At 46.0% G+C, this 24,057-nt stretch overlaps 1 protein-coding gene and 1 long non-coding RNA gene across 2 annotated transcripts in view; one reads left to right on the plus strand and one right to left on the minus strand.

The window, feature by feature from the left end:
* LOC131591635 (transcription factor RFX3-like) overlaps positions 1-24,057 on the minus strand; it is a 287,779-nt gene that overhangs the window by 155,992 nt on the left and 107,730 nt on the right. The window lies entirely within an intron of this gene.
* Positions 2,910-22,495, plus strand: LOC131591664 (uncharacterized). The gene is made up of 3 exons (XR_009280437.1): positions 2,910-4,518; positions 17,435-17,502; positions 20,843-22,495. It is a non-coding gene; the product is annotated as an uncharacterized LOC131591664 (long non-coding RNA).

The following is a 24,057-nucleotide window of genomic DNA, read 5'->3' on the forward strand; positions in this document are numbered from 1 at the left end:
AAAGTGACGTCAGCAGTGACGCAAGCACAGCCAGAGCCCTATACTCCGCCTACATCACCGCCCCCAGGCCAGCTCACAGCCGGGGCGTTCCCTCCAGCCTCTGCACCGCCTCTGCATTGCCCACTGACAACGGCAGAACCGCCCAGTACGTCAGAGGCAGGCATGGTCCCTTCCCTCTGTGCCCAGCCCAGCACGAGGGGGCAGACGGGTAAAACAGCGGAGCTGGTGCCAGCGTTGGCTACTGTAGCGCTGTTTCCATGGCAACCACCACTGGAGCAAACAACAGCAACTGCAGCTGAGCAGCAGTGTGAGCAAACAGCAGCAGCAGCTTTACAACAGAAACCTTTCATCAACGTCCACTACTGGCCAACTGCAACATTACAGCAGTCAGCTTTGCTCAGAGCCTGAAACGTCCAGACTGCTCAGCAACCCAGCTGAAGTTCAACAACAGCAGCTTGAAAAAGCAACAGTTTCACCACCACAGATGGCTTCACTGGATACTTGTGTAATAAATTATGTGTAAATAAAAATTCGTAAAGAGATAAATAAGATGTATATGTATTGAAATAATAAAAAAAACCCCAAAGATGTGTATATAAAAAGGAAAAAAAACCCTCCTTCCAAGCCTGGCCGGGAATCTTTCTCCGAAGGCAAAGGATTGCAGCCAACACCCAGATAACGAACATTAGCTCGGAAAATAGACAGGATGAGAGCCATCAAGGACAACAAAAGGACTAGCTCGGAGGAGGAACCCAACTCCGGACCTGACCAACGTCCCTGCAGATCTCGGTTGGGAAACAATCAAAGTCGACAAAGACGAGCTTCAGAAAAGTATCCGCCGATAGTCATGAATCGCCCACCTGTCAGACCAGTGTTGGAGATACAATCACTGGAAACAAAGGGGGAGACTGCCGAGATTTCCATCGGCACCAACCCCGGATCACACCACTTCTGCCTTGATAACCAAAAATTAAAATACATACAGAGTCTCTTTACATATGAGGAGACTCTGTCCGGACACTGGTTAGGTCTATTTTTCCAAGCCAGGAAATCCATTCACCGAGCAATCAAGAACACTTGGTGAATGGAGCCTGCTTGGAATTTTAGCCTGAGGACTTAAAAATCCTATAAAACCCCAAGCCTGAGAGCACTCAGACGTGGATTTGGGAACCCTACACCTCGGGTGTAGACCCTGTCCACCCAGCGCTGCACTGACCATTTTTATTGTGGTTTTTTTTCTCTCATTGTTATTCTTTGTTGTTTATTAATAAATTTCTCTTTTTGATTTTATCCCAAATTTGCCTTTGCATTTATAACACTTGGTTGACTACACAGTCAAAAAACTTTTGACCACAGCCTCACCAACATGCAATTTCTTCAGTCTACAAATCCTCCCACAGGCATGGACCCGTGGATACAGGACATGTCAATACAAGGTCCAGCATCCCTGGATTGGTGTCAACAAAACAGCCAAGAGGCAGAAATCAAGCAGCAGGAAGGAGAAAGCTCACAAGCAGATAACTCGAGCTTGTCATTTAAAGGTGCAAATGCTGAGGACATTAAAGAAATCTCAGCTGGTCAAAGTGTCTGTATGAAGATACCCATCTTCTCGAGTCACAGCATCTGGCACAACTGTTCCAAGTGCCTGGTTTGGCCCTTCATCCAGGGAACAATCAATCAACTCCTCCTCTCACTCAATCCCGTTGGTCACATACTCAAGAGAGTTCTTTTGGAACCCCGTTCTTCAAACGAAGGACTGTTTAGGGGACTTTCTTATGGCTTCAGATGGCAACTCAACCTCTGTAAATTATCCCTATACTCCTCAGCCAGCGCCATCTCATGGCCAACAAGAGGTCCAGCCTCCTATTGGAGTGCCACATGTGGAGAATCCTTGCACTGCATTCTCCATACCATTCTCCATACCTTTTAATACAGGACTGCAAATTACCAATGGGATGGACACAGCCTTCAGGCAAGAAGGAGGAGCATCCTTGCAAGATGCAAGCAGAGATCAAGCACCACATTCTCCAGTTGTAGGATGCGAATCCAATTTGAAAAATTGGGCAGATATCAGGAAAAAAGCACTTAAAGAAAGGAATTTTGACATAGCAGAAGCAGAAATCATGGCACTGCCAGTGAGATATGGCAGGCAAAATGCAAATCCTAGATGGGAGCCTTTGACTTATGATGTCATCAAAAACTTGATGCAAGCCATAAAAGACAATGGATTAAATTCTCCCTATTTCAAGCAACTGTTGAGAGGCACATTCAACAATTATGACTTGGTACCTTATGACTGTAGATATATTAGCTCCATAATCCTGACAGACTCGCAGTACATACTATGGGATGTGAAGTGGTGCAGGGCTCTCATGCAATTGAGAAACACTTGTGCTGGAGGCCCAAATGCAGCCCTCACATTGGCTCATCTAGCAGGAGATGACCCTCATGACAGATCTGAAGATCAGGCTGCAAATTTGCCTCAAGACGTGATTGCAGATATCAAAGAAGCAGCATGGAGAGCAATTTTGCAAATCCAGCCAACTGAAACTCCAGACAGTATTTATACAAAAATAAAACAAGGTACCTCTGAGCCTTTTACCTCATTCATCAACCATCTCACACAAGCAGTGGAAAGACAATGCAGTGATGAAGCAGCAAGACCACTCCAGATTCAAAGTCTTGCTTTTGCAAATGCCAATGCAAAGTACAAGTGCATCATTAGTGCCTTGCCTGATCCACAGCCAACCTTGCTTCAGATGATAAAAGCCTGCAGTGAGGTAGGCACGCCTCAGCACATTGCAGCAATTCAAACAAATGTCTTGGTAGACAGATTCAGAAAACTCCTCGAAGCACAAGATGAGAGACTCGCAAGAACTCTTGCAGCGCTCAATGTAATTCATCAACAGGGCAATTCTTCAGAAGTTATGGCAACAAAATTATACAAGAAGCCATGTTTCAGGTGTGGGAAACATGGACACAGAGAAAAGAATTGCCCAGAGCCTTCAGGAAACGTGAAAGCACCAGGTCTTTGACCAAGATGCAGAAGAGGAAGACCTTATGCAAGTCAATGTCACTCAAAGATAGATGTGGATGGAAAACTCCTACCCCTTCCAGGGAATGGGACGAGAAGCACACAAGTAATGACAGTGACTCAGCAGTCTGGGATCCTTCAAGGAACACAATCTGTGGGGAACCCCAATCAAACTCCATCTGCAGAACCATCTACAACTTTCCAAACAACCCAGAATTGGCAAATTCCTAATTAGCATACTTTATGAATGAGAATGAGATTGAGAATTATGCAGTGATTCCCACGGGGGTCACTGGAACATCATGGAGGAAACAAGAATTTTAATTATAAGCAAAGACAGAAAAAGTACTCTACAGCTCATTGTCTATTCATCAGTCATCTCAATGAACTGTGATGAAGAGTTAACAGTTTTGACCCAGCCCTTGCATCCTCTGTTGATCATTCCAAGGAATGCACCAATAGTCAAGGCCATTGCTTTGCCATCAAATAGAACACAAAAAGGGAAGTGGAATTTTGATGAAAGTCACTGCAACACTCACTACCTTGAGATGAACTTGAAAGACAGACAATCTTGTCTGGGTAAGCCGGTAGTCCCTGAGACAGAAGAAACTGAGTGTGCCCAAGAAACTGGTGAAAGATCAATTTCAGAAAGATCACATCAAGACAATAAATAGTCCCTGGAATTCTCTGGTGTTTTGTCATCCATAAGAAAACCTCCAACTCATGGAGATTGTTTCACTTCAGCTCGGACTGCCCAATCTCTCAATGATTCTGAGAGACTGATCGCTTGTAATCATTGATCTGAAAGATTGCTTCTTCAACATTCCATGTCATCCAGCCACCAGAGACGCATCCTGACAACTAGTTCCTATGGATAGTGATGACTGATGAATAACAATGATTGCAGATCAACCCTAATGCTTGCTAGAATGTTGTAATGCATTAAGGAACATGGTATGATCCGGAGAGACACCCTTTGAGCTGCAGAGTGGTTAGTCTCTTCCCCTGACTCCTCCCTTGTAATGTTTTTCTATTGGCTGTAATTTGTAATCCTTCCCCCCTTTCGCCTCCCTTCAAAAAGCAGCACTGGGCCAGTCTCTTCCTCCTTTCTGCATGGGATCCCCTGAATAAAGCTGGGACCTTGTCCCAGGAAGAGAAGAGCCTCGTTTTTACCTCTAATCCTTGCTATTTAGATAAAACCCCCCCTCCTCTGGACCATGGCTGGGCAGAACGTGACCCCAGGGAAGCAGGGGGAATAAAAATAGCAGTTGGTGCCCATTGGTGGGGCTTTTTAGAGACCCCCAAGAGTGGCTAAAAGCTCACGTGTGTGTTTCGCAAGCCTGGAAGATGTCAGCTACCATGCGACCTACAGCACAGGCACAGCTCACAAGGCAGAGGCTGGTAGCCTTCTCCAGCCCGGAGAAGGTCAGTCTCAGGAATAGGGATCTTCTTAACTGCCCAAGAAAACTGAGGATGTAAAAGCAGTGAGTCAGACTGGCCGGGGCGGCAGCAGGCATGGGGCTGCGGCAGAGCGGCAGCGGCGGGCACAGAGCAGCAGTGGTGGCGGGCATGCACCCGGGGCAGCGGCTGTGGCTCGCGCGGCTTGTGCGGACGACGTGGAGGGCCATGGAGCCGACGGCTGTGGCAGGGAGTGGCCCCAGGCCACACAAGCGGTGGGCTTGGCACGGAGACGGCTGCGGCACACTGCATGTGACAGTCGCGTGGCACAGGCACGTGGGAGCCTCGTGACCTGGCGGCCGCGGCCCAGGGGACAGGCGGCAGCGTTTTTCCCCCCCACAGCCTCAGCCACGTGTTTTTAGCGGCTTAGTAGAAGCAGCTGCGGCTGGGCTTTGCAGTTTGTATCTTACCCCAGTGTGTGTTGGGGGGGGGGGGGCCGAACTGAGAGAAGCCTGCCACTGCTGGCTTTGTTGCTTTTGCGGTGAAAGAAGATAAAAACGAGTTGTGCTAACAGCTTTTTAACAGCAGAAATGGGATCCAAGCTGTCTGTACCCCTAAAGAATTTGGAATCCAAATTACAAGAATTTTTAAGTACCACTGTAATAAATTATTGTTTGTATTAAAAATTCGAAGTTTATAAATAAGACAAATGTGTTTGCAATGACATAAAAATATGAAATGTAAAAAGGCCTCTCCTCAGAGCGGAACGGGGTTCTCTCCGAAAAACCACTGATTGCCAACAACACCCAGATAACGAACTCAGGCAGGCCCATCAACTCGAACAAACAGACAGGACACGGACCATCAAGACGACAATGGAGCTGGCTCGGGGAAATTATCTGCCTCCGGACCCGAGCAACGCCCTGCAGATTCCTGTAGGGAACAAACTGATCAACGAAAGAAAGACAAGCTCCAAAAGATAGGCCTTGCCAGACCTGAACATCCCGGTGTTGAAAAGGCAATCAGGAAGGACAAAGGGGAAAAGCACGGCTGAGATATCCATCGGCACCAGCCCGGATTCCACCGCCCTGCCATGAAAACCTAACGTTGCAATACATACAGAATCTCCTTTACATATGAGGAGATTCTGTCCGGACACCAGTTAATGTCATTATTCCATGTCAGGAAATCCATTCACTGGACAATCAAGGACACTTGGTGAATGGAACCTGCTTGGAATTTTCGCCTAAGGACAGAAAATCCCTATAAAAACCGAGGCTTGGGAACCCTCGATCGTGGATTTGGGAAACCTATACCTCTGGTGTAGACCCTGTCCACCCAGCGCTGCGCTGATCTTTTTTATTGTGGGTTTTTATCGCTGTTTCGCTTGTTGTTATTTATTAATAAATTTCTCTTTTTCAATTCATATCACGAATTTGCCTTTGCATTTATAACAGATTGGTGCCGTGACTCGGATCGGGAAAACTGTGGGAGAATCTCGCTGTCCAGGGGGGTACCCCCGCCGATTTCGGCGGCCTGGGAAGCCGAGAGCCTCCGCAGTCCACTCCGACATCCGAACCAAATTTAGGCGAAAAGGTAAAAACCCCAATAAAAGAGAAATGGATCCTGAGAGCTCGGGAAGGCGTGGGGCCTTTGAAAAGCCGCGGCTTGGTAGCTTGTAAAAAGTCTGAAGTGCACGAAGACATCCTCACAAGAAAATTGCTGTAAGTATTGTGAGGTTGAGCGGGCGATTGGGCAAGTGTGTGTGAGACGTGATCTGATCACGGAGCGAGTGCGGACTTCAAGGCCGCGTTTCCATCCTCCCGCGAGGGAATTGGCCGGCCGCGAAGGAAGCGATCCTGTGTGAGACTCTCTTTCCACGTTTGTCAAGCCTGGGACTAAAGGGAGTCCCGGAGGACCGATCGCAAAAGGGTTGAAAGGGGAAGAGGACGTCCTAGTGAGCTCGGGAATTAGTAAACCCTTTCAACCAAAAGAACCTGGGAAAGGTTCAAAGGGAAAGATCGAATCGCTAAGAAAAACCCCGGTACAGCAAACCGCGAAGGTGAGTATTAGCAGACTTTGACTTTCCAGATATAGTCGGACGAACACAACGCAGAAAAAAAGAGGTAAGACTCTCTCTTTACCATGGGGCAGAGAAAGAGCAGAATGCAGAAGACAGTTGATGAGAAAATCCCTTCGGAGAAAACTAAAGCATTGTTAGACATCCCACCAGAAAGTCCTCTGGGATGGATGTTGAGGAATTGGGAGAAATGTCCCGAAAGGAAAAGAAAATCCAAAGTTAAAATGATTTATTACTGTTCCGAAGTTTGGGGAGGTCAGGAGTTGAGAAACCATCTCATTTGGCCAATCCTAGGGACATTTGAAAGATGGACATGTGGCGAATTAGTCGCCCACGTGGAGCGTAAAGTCTCCCCGGACCCTGAGGAGAAAGAATACGCTAGACTCTGGTTAACTACCAGAGTCGGGTTGTTCCCGGTAAAACAGAAAAGTGAAACAAAAACAGAAAACTGGGAACCCCTGGATCACTTACCCCCACCATACCACGGGCCAGCAGGACCTCCTGCAGCAGATCAGGTAGTGCCGTCGGCACCCGCAGGTTCCCCAGGGCAACCAACCGAAGCGCACACATCGCGGACAAGGGAATCAGTGACGGCAGTAGTTCCGGCAGCCCTCCCTGTGTCCCCACCTATTGAGTCCCCAGCTGTTTCGGTCCCTTCAGGGGCCAGGGGGGTGGAAAGCTGGGGGATGCCTCATCCCCCGTTGCCAGTCCGGCCACCACTACCGGGACCCTCAAACGTAATTGAGGAGAGACCAGTTGGTAAATTGGTTACCGCGGAATATTTGCAAATAAAAGAGTCAATTTCTATGAATCCCAGTTCCCCTCCCTCGAGTCGAACTCGCTATAAGGCAAGGTTGACAAGTGAGGAATGGGGAGAAAACAAGACTGGGCATCGAATGTTTCCCCTCAGGGAAGTGCCAACTGCCCCAGGAGTTATCGGGTTTGTAAATGTACCTCTTAACTCAGGGGATGTGCGGGCTTTCAAAAAGGAAATGGGACGACTGTTGGATGACCCGTTTGGGGTGGCTGAGAGATTAGATGAATTTTTAGGAAGTAGTATTTATACATATGAGGATCTCATGGCTATCCTGAGATCGCTGTTCAGTCAGGAAGAAAGGGAGATGATTAAACAAGTGGGTATCAGAGATTGGGAACGGCGTAACCCACAGGGAACGCCAGGCAGTCAAAAATGGCCTGGTGTAAACCCGAGCTGGAACGCTCAGACGGAAGAAGGTAGGAGAAGCATGGTGGATCTAAGGAATATGATTGTACAAGGAATAAGGGAGGCAGTTCCCCGGGGACAAAATATTAGCAAAGCATTTGGGGAATGCCAAGGAAAGGAGGAATCCCCCACTGAATGGTTAGAGAGGTTAAGACGAAGTCTGCAGATATATTCTGGGACTGACCCTAACTCTCCGGTGGGAGAAGTTTTGCTCAAAACTCAGTTTGTGGCAAAATCGTGGGAGGATATCAGAAAGAAACTAGAAAAGATTGATGGATGGCAAGAGAAAAGTTTACAAGAGCTTCTAAGAGAAGCTCAAAAGGTATATATGCGAAGAGAAGACGAAAAGCAAAAGTTACAGGCCAAAATATTAGTGGCTGCAGTAAAAGAAGTACAAAAACAAGAACAAAAACAAGGTAAAACAGTACCGAAAAAGCAACAGGGATCCCAGAAAGACAGTCCCGCTCCTCGAAAGAATCTGCCAGAATGTTTCTACTGTAAAAAGGTGGGGCACATCCAACGGGATTGCCGACTAAAGCAAAAAGATGAAAAGGTGTTCCAGGAAGATTAGGGAAGTCTTGGGCTCTTTCAGATGGGGAAAGTAACAGCTACGGAGCCCTTGATAAAATTAAAAGTGGGTCCCCATCGCCAGGAAATAGAATTCCTGGTTGACACGGGAGCTGAAAGAAGCACCCTACAAAAATTACCCATGGGTTGCATGGCAAGCAAAGAAAAGGTGGTCGTGATTGGTGCTAAGGGAGACCCCTTTAAGGTCTCTGTAATAAAAGATGTGGAAATTGAATCTCAAAATAAAGTTTGTTTAGGGAATTTATTGTTAGTAGAGGAAGCAGACTATAATTTATTAGGCAGAGATATGATTGTGGCATTAGGCATAAACATTGTCGTGAAAAATTCTGAATTGGTAATAAAGATATTTCATTTGACTCCAAAAGATGAAAGAAAAATTGATCCACGAGTATGGCATTCAAAGGGAGAAGTGGGGAAATTAAATATTACCCCCATCAAGATTGAAATAGAAAACCCGGAAGATCCAATTAGGATCAAACAGTATCCCATCCCGATAGAAGGGAGAAGGGGTCTAAAATTAGTAATTGACGACCTTCTCAAAGGAGGTACCCTCGAACCTTGCATGTCCCAACATAACACCCCCATCCTTGCAGTAAAGAAAGCAGATGGGAGTTTCAGACTGGTTCAGGATCTGAGAGCAGTAAATGCTAGGACCCGAACCAGGTTCCCGGTCGTTGCAAACCCTTACACTTTACTTAACAGACTCTCACCCGAGGATGTATGGTATAGTGTAATTGATCTAAAAGATGCATTCTGGACTTGTCCTTTGGATGAGGGGAGCAGGAATTTCTTTGCTTTTCAGTGGGAAGATCCTGACACAAACAGAAACCAACAATTAAGGTGGACGGTCCTCCCCCAGGGATTCGTGGAATCCCCAAATTTATTTGGACAGGCATTGGAACAGTTACTCACTGAATTCACTCCGGAGGAAGGGACAAAATTATTACAATATGTAGACGATTTACTAATTGCCGGGACGACAGAGGAACAGGTTAAAAAGAGTACAATTTCCTTGTTAAATTTTTTGGGACAGAAAGGTTTGAAGGTATCAAAGTCTAAGCTGCAATTCACAGAGCCCGAGGTGAAATATCTTGGTCATTGGATATCACAGGGAAAAAAGAAATTGGACCCTGACAGGGTGGCAGGAATTCTCATACTTCCTGCCCCAAAAACCAAAAGACAAATCAGACAGTTTTTAGGGCTTCTGGGATATTGCAGGCAATGGATTGAAGGATTTAGTGAAAAAGTAAAATTTCTATACGAGAGATTCAATACAGACAGATTAAAATGGACCACTCGGGATGAAAGTAAGTTCCAGGAACTGAAAACTGCACTCATAACTGCCCCAGTTCTAACCTTGCCGGACACGAACAAGGAATTCCAGCTGTTTGTCGATGTAAGTGGACAAACAGCCCAAGGAGTTCTGACCCAGGAATGGGCAGAAAAGAAAAAGCCCATAGGATTTTTATCAAAAATCCTAGACCCAGTCAGTCAAGGTTGGCCTACTTGCTTACAGGCAATTGTTGCAGTAGCTCTGTTAGTTGGGGAAGCAAAAAAGATAACTTTTGGAGCCTCTTTAACAGTCTACACCCCACACGATGTAAGAAATATCTTACAACAAAAGGCCGAGAAATGGCTAACTGATTCAAGGCTTCTGAAATACGAGGCCATGCTAATCAGTTCGCCAGGTCTCGAGTTAAGAACGACTACTGCCCAGAACCCGGCGCAGTTTTTGTTTGGGGAACCAACAGGCGAGCTATTTCATAATTGCATTGAAGCAGTAGAATTGCAAACTAAGGTAAGACCGGACCTGGAGGATCAAGAGTTAGAAGGGGGGGAGAAATGGTTCATTGATGGTTCATCAAAAATGGTAGAAGGAAAAAGAAAGTCAGGTTATGCCATCATAAATGGTATGACCAGACAAATCATAGAATCGGGTCCCCTGCAGGCAAGCTGGTCAGCTCAAGCCTGTGAACTATTTGCACTCTTAAGAGCCCTCAAGGGCCTGAAGGGAAAAAGGGGGACTATTTTCACGGATTCAAAGTATGCATTTGGAGTAGTGCACACTTTCGGAAAAATATGGGAAGAAAGAGGTTTGATAAATACAAAGGGAAAAGGATTAATACATGGAGAAATCATTAGACAAATTTTAGAAGCGGTCAGGGAGTCCCAGGAGATATCGGTAGTCCATGTAAAAGGACACCAAACTGGGTGGCAGTTTCACACCAGGGGGAACAATTTAGCAGACAAAGAGGCGAAACGAGCTGCGTTGCTGGTGGTAAGTATTCCTGAGATTAGCCCCAAGGAACCACCAGAAGTATCCGTGCTTCCTTCGGAGAAGGAGCTGGAAGATTTCAGAAAGGTAGGTGGATATTTCAAGGAAAATAAATGGTGGTTGCCGGACGGGAGGGAGCTAGTTCCAAAAAGTATAGCAAAGGGAATACTCCGAAGATTGCATGAGCAAACCCACTGGGGAACCAGAGCGTTGGCTGAACAATTTTTAAAATTTTTCGGATGTAAAGGAATCTTTGAACTTGCCAAACAAGAGGTACAAGGGTGTGTGATATGCCAGAAAGTTAATCGATCAAATTCAAAACAAACAAATTGGGGTGGTCGGCCACTTTCATACAGGCCATTCGAAAGAATCCAGGTGGATTTCACTGAATTACCAAAAATTGGGAGAAATAAATATTTACTAGTGATAGTAGATAAACTGACACATTGGGTAGAAGCATTTCCTAGAGCGAAGGCTACAGCCCAAACAGTGTCTAAAATTCTACTAGAAGAAATAATTCCTAGATATGGGATAGTAGACCATATCGATTCAGACCAAGGTACTCACTTCACCTCAAAAATCATTAAACAATTGTCGGAAGCATTGGGAATCAGATGGCAATATCACACTCCTTGGCATCCTCAGAGTTCGGGGCAGGTAGAAAGGATGAATCAAACATTAAAATCACAATTGTCTAAATTAATAATTGAAACAAAAATGACTTGGGTCCGATGTCTTCCTTTGGCACTGTTAAACATCAGGACCATGCCTCATTCGGAAACCGGCTTGTCCCCCTTTGAAATGCTATATGGAATGCCATATAAGCATGGAATGCCGGTGTCACATCCTCAAATAGAGGATGTGCAATTACAACCTTATCTCATTTCTGTAAATAAAAATTTACAGGAGCTCAGGAGAAGAGGATTGATTCCCCAAAGCGCGTCATTGGGATTTCCAATCCACAAAATCCAGCCGGGCGACAAAGTATTGATCAAAGTGTGGAGGGAACTTCCCCTCAGCCCTCACTGGGAAGGCCCGTTCCTCGTCCTTCTGACAACAGACACCGCTGTACGAACGGCCGAGAAAGGTTGGACTCACTTTTCTCGAGCAAAGAAAGTTCCCGATTGCAAAGCCCCTGAGTGGAAGATCACCACCCCGTCAGGAGATTTGAAAATCAAGCTCCGGAGACAACACAAATGAACAGTGACGAAAGGATAAGTTGTAATATCCGTGATTGTTACTGTTTTCCGTTTGTGCATTTTAAGTGCGCTTATTGTAAGCAGATTTGGGTGGCTCATTGCATAAGGGGTTATAAACCAAAGGGATTGTGCACTAGGTGCTACGAAAGAGAATTAGATCAGACCAACAGATTCCTGATACTTGCAACCCGGGCGGGCCTTTTGGAACTTGACTCTCCGGAGTGGTTCCTATTCTATCAAAAAGGATTAGGGGGTCAGCTTGATTGTAAAGCAGAACCCTTGGAGATTGAGTGTCGTAGAACCGTGAAAGTACCGTGCAGGTTTGACCCGGTTAAAGCGTCTCGGTGGGCAACCTTTAAGCGAAGGTTTGCCATCAGGACATCAAGGGCCCCTGAAGACAGTCCTTGCTGCCGAGAAGATGGTTACCCCCGCCGTATACTTTTGTACGGGCGAAGGGAATGGCAGAGGGATGCAATTGTGGGGAATCCTGATGTCCCTGAGCCTAGCCATGTGCTCGATCAAGGGAATGGAGCCCGAGGCGCCCCCAGGGGAGGGTCCCCTGGGGAAGTGTGAGCAGTGTCAGACTGCCACAAAAATCGAGCGTTTGACCGAGTGTCCTCCAGAATTACACGCGGGAATATGTTGGTTAAACGATACTCAGCTCAAATTGTGTAAATTAAAAGAAAAAGTCTGGTGCTCGAGCTCAGGAGCAAGTATCAAGGAAAGACCCATTCGGACCTCGGAAGAATTAGGGGTCGCAATGACCCACTTCCGGAATAAAAGAGAAATAAAGGGAATTTCCCCAATCGCGGTCTGTGGACAGTGTAATAAAACTGTCTGGATTGGGGGAAGGAAACATTCAACATTTTTGGCTTACCACCGAGTTAACCCTACATGCTACAATAAAGCAAACTTAAAACCGTGCATGATGGGGGGGAAAATGTATTGGGAAGGGAAAAATTTGAAACGCGAAGCGAAACTGACATTCAATAATGAACCAATAATTTTGGATCTATTGAAATCAGATGACGAAAACGCGTGTCTTCAATTTGACCTAGTGTTCTGTTTTTCTAAGGATGAGGAAGGGTTAGACCCAGAGAATAAAATAAAACAGATAGCCATGGAAATGAAACGACAGGAAATGGAAAATAAAAAGAAAAGATTGGAGCAAGAGAGGTTAAACTCTCTCAGTAAACAATACGAACTATTGGAGAAACAATATGACAATTGGAAATTACCTAGCCCAAACCAAAATCTATTTGTAGACTTAATGCAAGAGATAGCCACTGAATTGGGTTTATCCAACTGTTGGATATGCGGTGGTTTGAAATCAGCTGAAAGATGGCCATGGAAGGGAGAGGGATTGACCCCTGAACAATTACTAAAATGGACAGAATTAAAATTTTCAAAAACAACCCGGAGGCCAGAGGGATGGGTAATCGACAAACGAATAATTGGAACTTTTTGCATCAGCCGGGAGGGAAAGGAGTTTACAAATCTGGTAGGATACACTCCGTGTGTAAATACCCTCACGGTAAACTCAGATAAGAAAACAAAAATCTGGCAACCGGAACCGCCCGAGGGGTATTGGATTCCCTATCGGGAAAATAACTGCGAGTGGATAGAAACTATTGGACTGTGTTGGAACAAAAAACCGGGGGCCAATCCCTTCCATTCATTCATAGGCCTGAGGGACTATTGGGAGGATCCGGCAAGAATTAATAAAGATTGGGAAGCTCCCGATGGAATTTACTGGGTATGCGGAAAGAAAGCATACAGTGAATTACCACGGAAGTGGAAAGGGTCATGCACACTGGGATTAATTCGGCCATTTTTCTTTACATTACCAAAAGATGAAAGCAAGTCTTTAGGTGCTCCCCTCTTTTGAAACTCTAGCTCGACAAAAGAGGGATCTAAAAAAGATATTACCAATGGCAGGAGGGAGCCAGAAATGGAAAGAGGAGGAATGGCCTGCCGAGAGGATCATACAATATTATGGTCCAGCCACCTGGGCAAATGATGTCAGTTGGGGTTATAGAACCCCCATTTACCTCCTCAATCGGCTCATCAGACTGCAAGCGGTAATGGAAGTAGTCTCAAACCACACTTCAGAAGCCCTGGAACTCCTAGCAAAGCAACATTCCCAAATGAGAGCCTTTGTTTACCAAAACAGATTAGCTCTCGACTACTTGCTAGCCGAGGAGGGAGGAGTGTGCGGAAGATATAATGAATCCGAGTGTTGCATGGAGATAGATGATTATGGAGAGACTATAAAGGGACTAGCTGCAGAAATTAAGAAGGTGGCACATGTGCCAGTCCAGAAATGGAATTCCATCCTACAAGCCTCCTGGTGGGATCAAATTTTTGGGCAAGGGGCTTGGTGGAAAAAGCTAGTATTCTTTGTAGGATGTTCAATTGCCGGGATCATCTTTCTGCCCTGTTTGATTCCTTGCCTGATTAGATTAATACACTCCGTGGTACAAGGAATGCAAATTGCCACCCTCCCAATAGACCCAGAAAAGGCACAAGATAAAACAGCCCTTCTCTCTAAATTAATGATATTAGAGGAAGAGAAAGAGAGTGATAAGGCATTAAAAGCCTTAGAGGAATTTGAAAGCAAACACATGTTGTCAACAGAAATTAATGATTGGGTAACAGAGGAAGGAAAAGGTGAAAAAGGATAAAAAGAAATACTTTCCTTCCAAAGAGAATTGATGCTAAAATAACGAATTTTTAAATGTAATAAATTATTAGGTGGGGGACTGTAATAAATTATTGTTTGTATTAAAAATTCGAAGTTTATAAATAAGACAAATGTGTTTGCAATGACATAAAAATATGAAATGTAAAAAGGCCTCTCCTCAGAGCGGAACGGGGTTCTCTCCGAAAAACCACTGATTGCCAACAACACCCAGATAACGAACTCAGGCAGGCCCATCAACTCGAACAAACAGACAGGACACGGACCATCAAGACGACAATGGAGCTGGCTCGGGGAAATTATCTGCCTCCGGACCCGAGCAACGCCCTGCAGATTCCTGTAGGGAACAAACTGATCAACGAAAGAAAGACAAGCTCCAAAAGATAGGCCTTGCCAGACCTGAACATCCCGGTGTTGAAAAGGCAATCAGGAAGGACAAAGGGGAAAAGCACGGCCGAGATATCCATCGGCACCAGCCCGGATTCCACCGCCCTGCCATGAAAACCTAACGTTGCAATACATACAGAATCTCCTTTACATATGAGGAGATTCTGTCCGGACACCAGTTAATGTCATTATTCCATGTCAGGAAATCCATTCACTGGACAATCAAGGACACTTGGTGAATGGAACCTGCTTGGAATTTTCGCCTAAGGACAGAAAATCCCTATAAAAACCGAAGCTTGGGAACCCTCGATCGTGGATTTGGGAAACCTATACCTCTGGTGTAGACCCTGTCCACCCAGCGCTGCGCTGATCTTTTTTATTGTGGGTTTTTATCGCTGTTTCGCTTGTTGTTATTTATTAATAAATTTCTCTTTTTCAATTCATATCACGAATTTGCCTTTGCATTTATAACACCACAAATGTTAAGATTTCTAGAAATAAGTTGAAACATTTTATCTCATGGCTGTCTCATAACGTCCCACAGCTTGACATGCTAGATGTAGATTCTGTCCCTGCATGGGATAGGATTGGAAACTTCTTAAACCTTTAAAGTAGAGGAGGGAGAGAAATCTGCTTCAAAATATCTCTCATTTTTTCTTCTCATTTGGAAAGAACTGGTTAACAGGGAAAGAGAAGCGAAAAAACAGCCACTGCAGGTTCCATTGGTTTCCGCTAACCCTTCTTCCAAACCCTCTGCTCCTGAGCTGAAAAAGACACATGGAACGGATCAAGAAACTCAGGAACTGCACCTTGACAATGCCATTCCTGGTTCCATGTGTCTCATTCAGCCCCCTGTCCCTGATAGTGCTGCGCAAGCTATCAGAGGGCTTTCCCTGTACCCTCCTATCCCAACCGTTAAAGGCAATGAACCCCCCTATCCCCATATGGCTGGGACCCAAAATGGTACTGGCCATGTGCCAGATGGCCAGATGGGGGGGCCTCCATTGTACTTCCCTTCCCTGTCCCATAACCCCTTCCGCCCACCTGTCCCCGCCCACAACCCTTACCCCGCTCACAACCCCTTCCTTCCCTCAGACATTCCTCCCCCTTCCACCATGCCCCCGCCCTGCATGACATCACCCTGAAACCCCGCCTCCAGATGTTGCAATCCTGCTCCCCATGCCCCTTCCTCCTGTCTCCACCAGGAGGGGGGAGGTGGGAGGGATAGCTCTACCCCTTGCTCCCGCAGGGGGGAAAAGGGAGGGGTGTCCCGGCCCTGCCCCCCGGGGCGGGGGGAATGGGCCCTAGTCCAGCTCCTGTGGGGGTGGGGCTGGGCCCCTCCCCAGACCCGGTGGAAGAGCCCTGGGCCCAGTGGGGGTGGGGGTCGGTGGGGAAACCCAGGAGGTACAGGCCCTGAGGAAGATGAAGACATGCTTACAGCTGCTCCTGTGGTATATACTGGTAATAGGAGAATTCAAGTGCAATATCAACCATTTTCTTAACAAAATATAAAAGAATTATGCAAGGCACAGAGAGAATTTGGTAGAGATAGTGAAGTATTAAAAGGAATAATAAGAGCTACATTAAAATGACAGGATCTCGTTCCTGCTGATCTCATAGACCTTTTCCGGTGTCTCTTAACTCCCTCCGAGTTTGATCTTTGGGAAAGCTCATGGAAAAAAGCCTTAAGTATCCTCCTAGTGGACCTTAGACAAAGTGCACAGGATACACATGATACAGAGAATAATGAAATAACTTTAGAACATCTATGCAGGGAGGGAAGGTGGGCTAAACCTCAAGACCAGGTGCGAGTATTAACAAAATCTATTGCAGATAAGAGCTGTGATGTAGCAGAAATGACTTTTAACCAATTACCAACAGTTGAAACTCAAGTTAGTTATGTTAATATTAAACAGCTTCCATCAGAAAGTTTTTTGCAGTTTGTCAACCGGCTTCGAGTGCAGATATAATGGCAGATGGAAAGACCAGTGGCCCAGATGGAACTAATTAAGGAGATGGCTCAGAGAAATGCCAATGAGGCCTGCCGCAGAGTGATCCTGAGTCTGCCTATTAATCCTCCACCCACTTTAGCAGATAGGATAGAAGCATGTGCCAAGAAAGCAGATCTGTATAGTGCACACGACAAGAAGCCAGGACCGACGAACCCAAGGACTGTGGGAGCAGCAACATCAGGAATGAACAAGCCACAGATGCCACCAGAACATCTCCAGCATACCATCTGCTTCCAGTGTAGGAGGCCAGGACATTTCGCCAGAGACTGCCCTCAAAGCCAGCAACAAAAGAAACACCAGGAAGAAGCTGTAGCCAAGCAACAAAAAACTGGAAATGAAGCGCTTTCCCGCCCAGTACAAAAACACAAATGTAGCAGGCCAAAAAATAAAAAAAAGCCTGTATTTTAATTGAAAAGAGGGAGGAAGGGAAGCGGGGTGTGGAACTGCAAAAAAATAATTGTGGGGAACGCATGTCTAACAAGATCTGGCAGCCTCAAAAGCAATCCAGACTTGTAACTGCTGAAGCTTTTCATTTCAGGTCTAACCATTGGACAGTCATTGGAGTGAACCTGCAGGATAATTCACAAGACATGGCATGACTGGATAGTAGGTATTTTGTTATTGGGGACACAGCGCACACACCTATGGAAATTGAGGTGGCCCCCATGACAATTAAGGGAAACCTAACACACCTCACTCTCTTGGCACGTTGTCCGCAGCCACCCTTCTATTTGACCAAGGGGCAGATAATAGCCCAGGTGATCCCTGTTCCAGCAGAGGTCCCAGTAGATGACAAAGCACCAGGAGTTTACTGGGCAGAAGTAGTTGGTGAGGACAAACCCATTATGGGGTGCAACCTGACTCATGGATCAGAGCATCTCCATGTGGAAGGGTTGATTGACACTGGGGCAGATGTGATTATCATACCCAAAAGGGTGTGGCCTTCACATTGGGAATTGCAACCTGTGGTGGGCAAAATACAGGGTGTTGGAATGGTAAAATTGGAAAAGATCTCTAAAAGCATTGTTCAGATCGAGGGCCCGGATGGCAAATTGGCTAGTGTCCGACCTTTTGTCACTGACTACAAGTGCCCCCTGTGGGGGAGAGACACCACATCCCAGTGGGGAGTTAAACTAACCATTCCTGAGACCCCCCCAGGATTTTTAGAAAGGGCCACTGTGGAGCGCTCCACCCAAAAGTTAACATGGCTGGATGACAGTGCAGTGTGGGTAAATCAGTGACCTCTTACTAAACAAAAACTCAGGGCTCTCGAAGTGCTTGTGGAGGAAAAACTAGCCAAAGGCCACATAGAAGAAACAACCAGCTCTTGGAATTCCCCAGTCTTTGTAATAAAGAAGCCAGGGAAAATAAGTGGCTCCTCCTGCAGGATTTGAGAGAAATAAACAAAAAGATTGAAGACATGGGGTCCCTCCAACCAGGAATGCCCTCCCTGACAATGATCCCACAAAACTGGCAATTGGCAGTTCTGGACATTAATGACTTTCTTCCAAGTTCCCCTACACCCAGCAGATGCACCATGGTTTGCTTTCTCAATCCCCACAGTCAACCGGGAAGCCCCAATGAAACGATACCACTGGAGAGTATTACCTCAGGGGATGAAAGCTAGTCCCTTTATCTGCCAGCAGTATGTGGCGTCATTATAATCCCTTGTTCGCACTGAAAAAAGAGGAGCCATCATTTTGCACTACATGGATGATGTGTTAGTGTGCTGTCCCAATGACACTATACTCCAACACACACTTGACCTAGTGGTTAAAGTTTTAACCTCTGCTGGATTCCAATTACAGGAGGAAAAAGTTCAAAGGATGCCATCTTGGAAATACCTGGGCCTGGAGATCACCGCACGGACTGTGGTTCCGCAGAAATTGGAAATTATTAGCAATCCCAAAACCCTAGTGGATCTCCATTCACTGTGCGGGTCCTTGAACTGGGTCAGACCCTGGCTAGGTCTCACTAATGAAGACCTGAGTCCCCTGCTTAATTTATTGAAAGGGGAGAGAAAGCTGCTTACTCCCAGGGAAATGACTCCAGAAGCAAAAACCGCAATTGAAAAAGCACAGAAGGCCTTGACAGAAAGAAAGGCACATTGATTCAAGGCCTGAGCTGCCTTTCAAATTTATTATCCTGGGGAAACTACCACACTTACATGGGTTGATATTCCAATGGGCTGAGGGGCAGAGAGATTCACTTTTAATCATAGAGTGAGTCTTTCTTACCCATCAATGACCCAAAACCATCACCAAGCCACAAGAGCTGATGGCTCAACTGATCCAAAAGGCCAGGGTGAGGCTGCGGGAACTGGCTGGTTGTGACTTTGTGTGTATTCACCTCCCAGTCAGACTTTCTGGGGAAGGAAAACACTCTCCTGAGAAACTGACCAAAGAGATGTTTGAGCACCTGCTGCAGAGCAATGCTAACCTCCAGTTAGCTCTGGAAAGCTATAGTGAGCAGATATCAGTCCACGCGCCATTACACAAATTGTTTCATGAGGAATTCCACCTCATTCCTCGTGAGAAAAGGAGCCAACGGCCACTCAAAGCTCTTACAGTGTTCACTGATGCATCTGGGACATCCCATAAGTCAGTGAAGACTTGGAGAGATCCTCAGACTCAGCATTGGGTAGCTGATGTTGAGTTTGTGGAGGAGTCACCCCAGATAGCTGAACTGGCTGCAGCCGTGAAAGCCTTTGAGAAGTTTTCGGAGCCGATCAATTTAGTTACCAACTCAGTCCATGTAGCAGGGGTGGTGTCCAGAACAGAGCAGGCAGTTCTCAAGGACATTGAGAATGATCATCTCTTTAGATTGCTCTCAAAATTAATTTATTTAGTTTCAAATTGAGAGCATCCTTTCTATGTGATGCATGTGAAGTCACATACAGATTTACCAGGCAAAATCACCAAAGGAAACCGCAAAGCTGATTCCCTGGCCGCCCCAGCAAAAAACACGTCTTCCAGATGTATTTCAGCATGCCAAGCTGAGCCACCAGCAATACCATCAAAATGTGCCAGGACTTATGCGTCAGTTCCAGCTGACACGGGGTCAGGTTAAAGCCATTGTGGCTGGCTGTCCCAATTGCCAGCTCCAGGCTGTGCCATCGCTGGGTGTCGGGGTTAACCCCTGTGGCCTTGAGAGCTGTGAAGTGTGGCAGACAGACATCACACACATTCCCAGTTTTGGTCGCCTTAAGTATGTACATGTGAGCATTGACACATACTCAGGAGCAGTGTATGCCTCTGCTCATGCAGGAGAAAAAGCTATACATGCCAAACTACACTTAGTACAAGCCTTTTCAGTGCTGAGGATGCCTAGGGAAATTAAAACAGATAATGGCCCAACGTATAAATCCAAGGAGTTCCTCGAATTTGTCCAGCAGTGGGGAGTGGAACACAAAACCGGCATTCCCCACTCCCCCATGGGTCAAGCTGTGATTGAGCGTACACACCAGATGCTCAAACAAGTCCTAGCCAGGCAGGGCAGTGGGACAGTGTGAATGTCTCCACAACAGAAGCTCTGCAAAGCCATGTTTACCATCAATTTCCTGAACTGTTAATTTGAAAACATGAGTCCTCTGGTGGTTCAGCATTTTAACAGTGGTGATCAATTTGTCACAGCTTTTGCCAATTTTAATCAGGGACCCAGAAACCTGGCAGAACAAAGGCCCCTATGAACTTGTCACCTGGGGCCGTGGCTACACGTGTGTGTCCACCCCTACACGCCCCTGATGGATACCTCAGAAGTGGGTAAAGCCTTTTGTTCCCAAAAACCCAGCCCCAGAAGAAAGAGATGAGAAACAAGTGGTAGTTGCTTCCAAAAGAAGATGCCGCCAGAAGAGAGCAAGAAGAAACCTTCCTAGCCTCTGGTTACTCTCTGACCTGCACACCCTGACTTGAATATGCTTTAAAAATGTTTGTTTCTTCTCTTTTAGAAAAAGCCTACCTCACACTCAAACCCATGATGAGCCTTACCTCTGCTGTCATCCTGCTCACACTGAGCAGTCTGGCAGCTGCCTGGATTGTCCCTCAGCCACAACAGAACATCTGGGTGACCGTGGCACAAACACTCCAGCAAGAGAATATCTGCTTGTTCACTGCAGCAGCAAAAGACCCTATGTCCACCTGTCTGGTAGGCATCCCACTGCAGGCTGGTGACATTCCAGTGAGCTTTGACACTCCCAGGCCTAACACATTTCCCAAAACACACAGCGCCCAGCCACATGAAAGCCATAAGCGGCAGGCTGTAGTAGTTAAGAACCCTGTGGAGGAGTGGTTACCAAAACTGCCCATGGCAGATAAGGAACCCCAAGAATTAGAGCTGTTGGGTTCCTCCCCCGCACCTTATTGTGTCCACTTCACTTACAATTCGCTGTCTGATACTAAACTATATCACCACATAATCCTGTATCGAGAGGAATTCAAAGCAAAAAAATGGTGTAGTATGCTAAGTCATGTCACAGCAGATGATCCTCTCCACTCTACATCCAAAATACCTCCCTAAAGGTATATTTTTGATTTGTGGGGATAGACCATGGGCAGGGATCCCATCTCGGCTTCGAGGAGGGCTGTGTACTTTCAGGCGGCTGTCCCTGTTAGCACCCATACAAACCCAAATCACTAAATGGATTCAGAAAGACAATTCGACCCAAAAATTCCACAAGAGAAGCACTGGTATTTTGGACCAAAATTGTGATTCTGAAATTTTCCATTGGGCAAAATCAAAAAGAATTGCTGTATCCATATTTCTTCCATGGGTTGCAGCTGCCAAAGCACTAGGTGAGTTAGGACACCCAGAGTGCTGGGTAGTCAAACAGGCAAATTTAACATCTGCCACCCTCAGCTCCCTCCTAGAAGACAAGGAGATCACCAGGCAAGCTACACTTCAGAACCGAGCAGCCATAGATTTCCTTCTGCTGCTGCATGGACACAAATGCCAGGAATTTGAAGGACTTTGCTGCTTAAACCTGACCTCGAAAGCTCCCAACGTCCACGTAGCCCTCCGAGAACTGAAAAACCTGATTGGACAAGTGAAGCAAAAATCGGAGGACTGATTTAGCGAGCTGTTCAAAGGCTGGGGACTCACGGGATGGTGGACTTCAATAGTTAAAACAATCCTGTTGATTTTTGTTGAGATGTTTCTGATCATACTAGCACTCAGGATTGTTCATTGTTTAATTTTGAAGGCTCTCAGTAGTTTAATCCCCTCTACCTCAGAAGTCAACCACATAGAGCTAGCAGACTGAACGCAACCTAACCGACCCGCCAATCACAAGTGGTGGACAATCTTGTGTTCTGCGTAAGAATAAGCCCAAAGCCCTATCTTTAATTTTATATAATAAAAAAGGGGAAGGTGTTGTAATGCATTAAGGAACATGGTATGACCCGGAGAGACACCCTCTGAGCTGCAGAGCGGTTAGTCTCTTCCCCTGACTCCTCCCTTGTAATGTTTTTCTATTGGCTGTAATTTGTAATTCTTCCCCCTTTTCCCTCCCTTCAAAAAGCAGCGCCGGGCCAGTCTCTTCCTCTTTTCTGCATCAGATCCCCCGAATAAAGCCGGGACCTCATCCCAGAAAGAGAAGAGCCTCATTTTTACCTCTAATTCTTGCTATTTAGATATAACCCCTCCTCCTCTGGACCATGGCTGGGCGGAACATGACCCCAGGGGAGCAGGGGGGATAAAAATAGCAGTAGAAAAACCAGAACTGATAGATGGGAGTTCCTACCAGGCAAACAAGCATAATTCTTTTTTTAATTTAATGACTATATGCGCATTTTGAAAGTTTTTACATTAGGAAACATTGGTAGTACAATGCAAATTTTATCAGAACAATCCTTAAAACATTTACATATAGTAAAAACGTGCAGGGTGATTTAAATTTTATTATTTATAGGGGAGAAGTCGGCAGCTCTTCAAGGACATTATTCTTAGAGCACAAGAGCTCTTGATTCCCGCATGCAAGAGATCAGACAAGGAAGGCAGGAAATCAGAATGACCTAGTAAGAACCTCCTGGTCAAACCTAAAGTACAAGAAGGAAATGCACAGGCTGTGGAAACAGGGACATGGGAACATGGAAAGAATGTAGGGATGCTGCCTGAATGTGTAGGGATGAGATCAGGAAAGCTAAGGCACAACTGATACTGAATTTGGCAAGGGATGAAAAGAATGAGAAGGGCTTCTACAGGTACGTTGGCCAGAAAAGAAAGATTAAAAAAATGTACTCTCTTCTCCAGCCTTATACATAGCACAGGAGAACTGGTGACAAGTGACATGGAAAAGGCTTAGGTAGTAAACAATTTTTTTTTGCCTCAGTTTTCAATGAAAATCTCTCTTTCCACATATCTCAGGCCCCAAACCTCAAGGCAGTAACTGGACAAAAGAAGTCCCTCCCATCATAGGAGAAGATCAGTTCATGACCACCAGAGGAACCTGAGTGCACACAAGTCCATGGGTCCCAAGATGATGAATGCCAGGGTCCTGAGGGAATTGGCTGATATAGTTGCCAAGTCATTCTGCATTATATGTGTCATGGCAGTCAGGAACCCTGGTGACAGGAAAAAGGGAAATGTGCTCTTTAAAAAAGCTAAAAAGGAGGACCCTGGAAACAACAGACCAGTCAGCCTCACCGCCAGCCTGGTAAGATCATGAAACACATTGTCGTGCAAATTAGTGAGTCCAGTATTATTTAGCTTATTTATCAATAACTTGGATGAAGGGATAGAGTGCCTTCACTGCAGGTTTGCTGACCATATAAAATTGTGAGGAGTGGCAGATACTCCAGAGGGCTATGCTTCCATTCAGAAGGATCTCAACAAACTAGAGAGATGGGCAGAGAAGAACTGTCTGAAATTCAACAAAGACAAGTGCAGGGTCCTGCACCTGGTAAGGAATAACTCCAGGTACCAGTACAGGCTGGGGGTGACCTGCTGGAAAGCAGCTCTGCAGAGAAGGACCTGGAGGTCCTGGTGGACAACAAGCTGCCCATGAGCCAGCAGTACACTTGTGGCCAAGAAGGCAAATGGTATCCTGGGCTGCATTGGGAAGAACATTGCCAGCAGGTGGACAGAGGTGATCCTGCCCCTCTAAGCCCTGGTGAGGCCATATCTGTAGTGCTATGTCCAGTTCTGGGCTCTTCAGTACAAGAGAGA

This window comes from Poecile atricapillus, chromosome W (genome assembly GCF_030490865.1).
Source record: "Poecile atricapillus isolate bPoeAtr1 chromosome W, bPoeAtr1.hap1, whole genome shotgun sequence".
NCBI lineage: Eukaryota > Metazoa > Chordata > Aves > Passeriformes > Paridae > Poecile > Poecile atricapillus.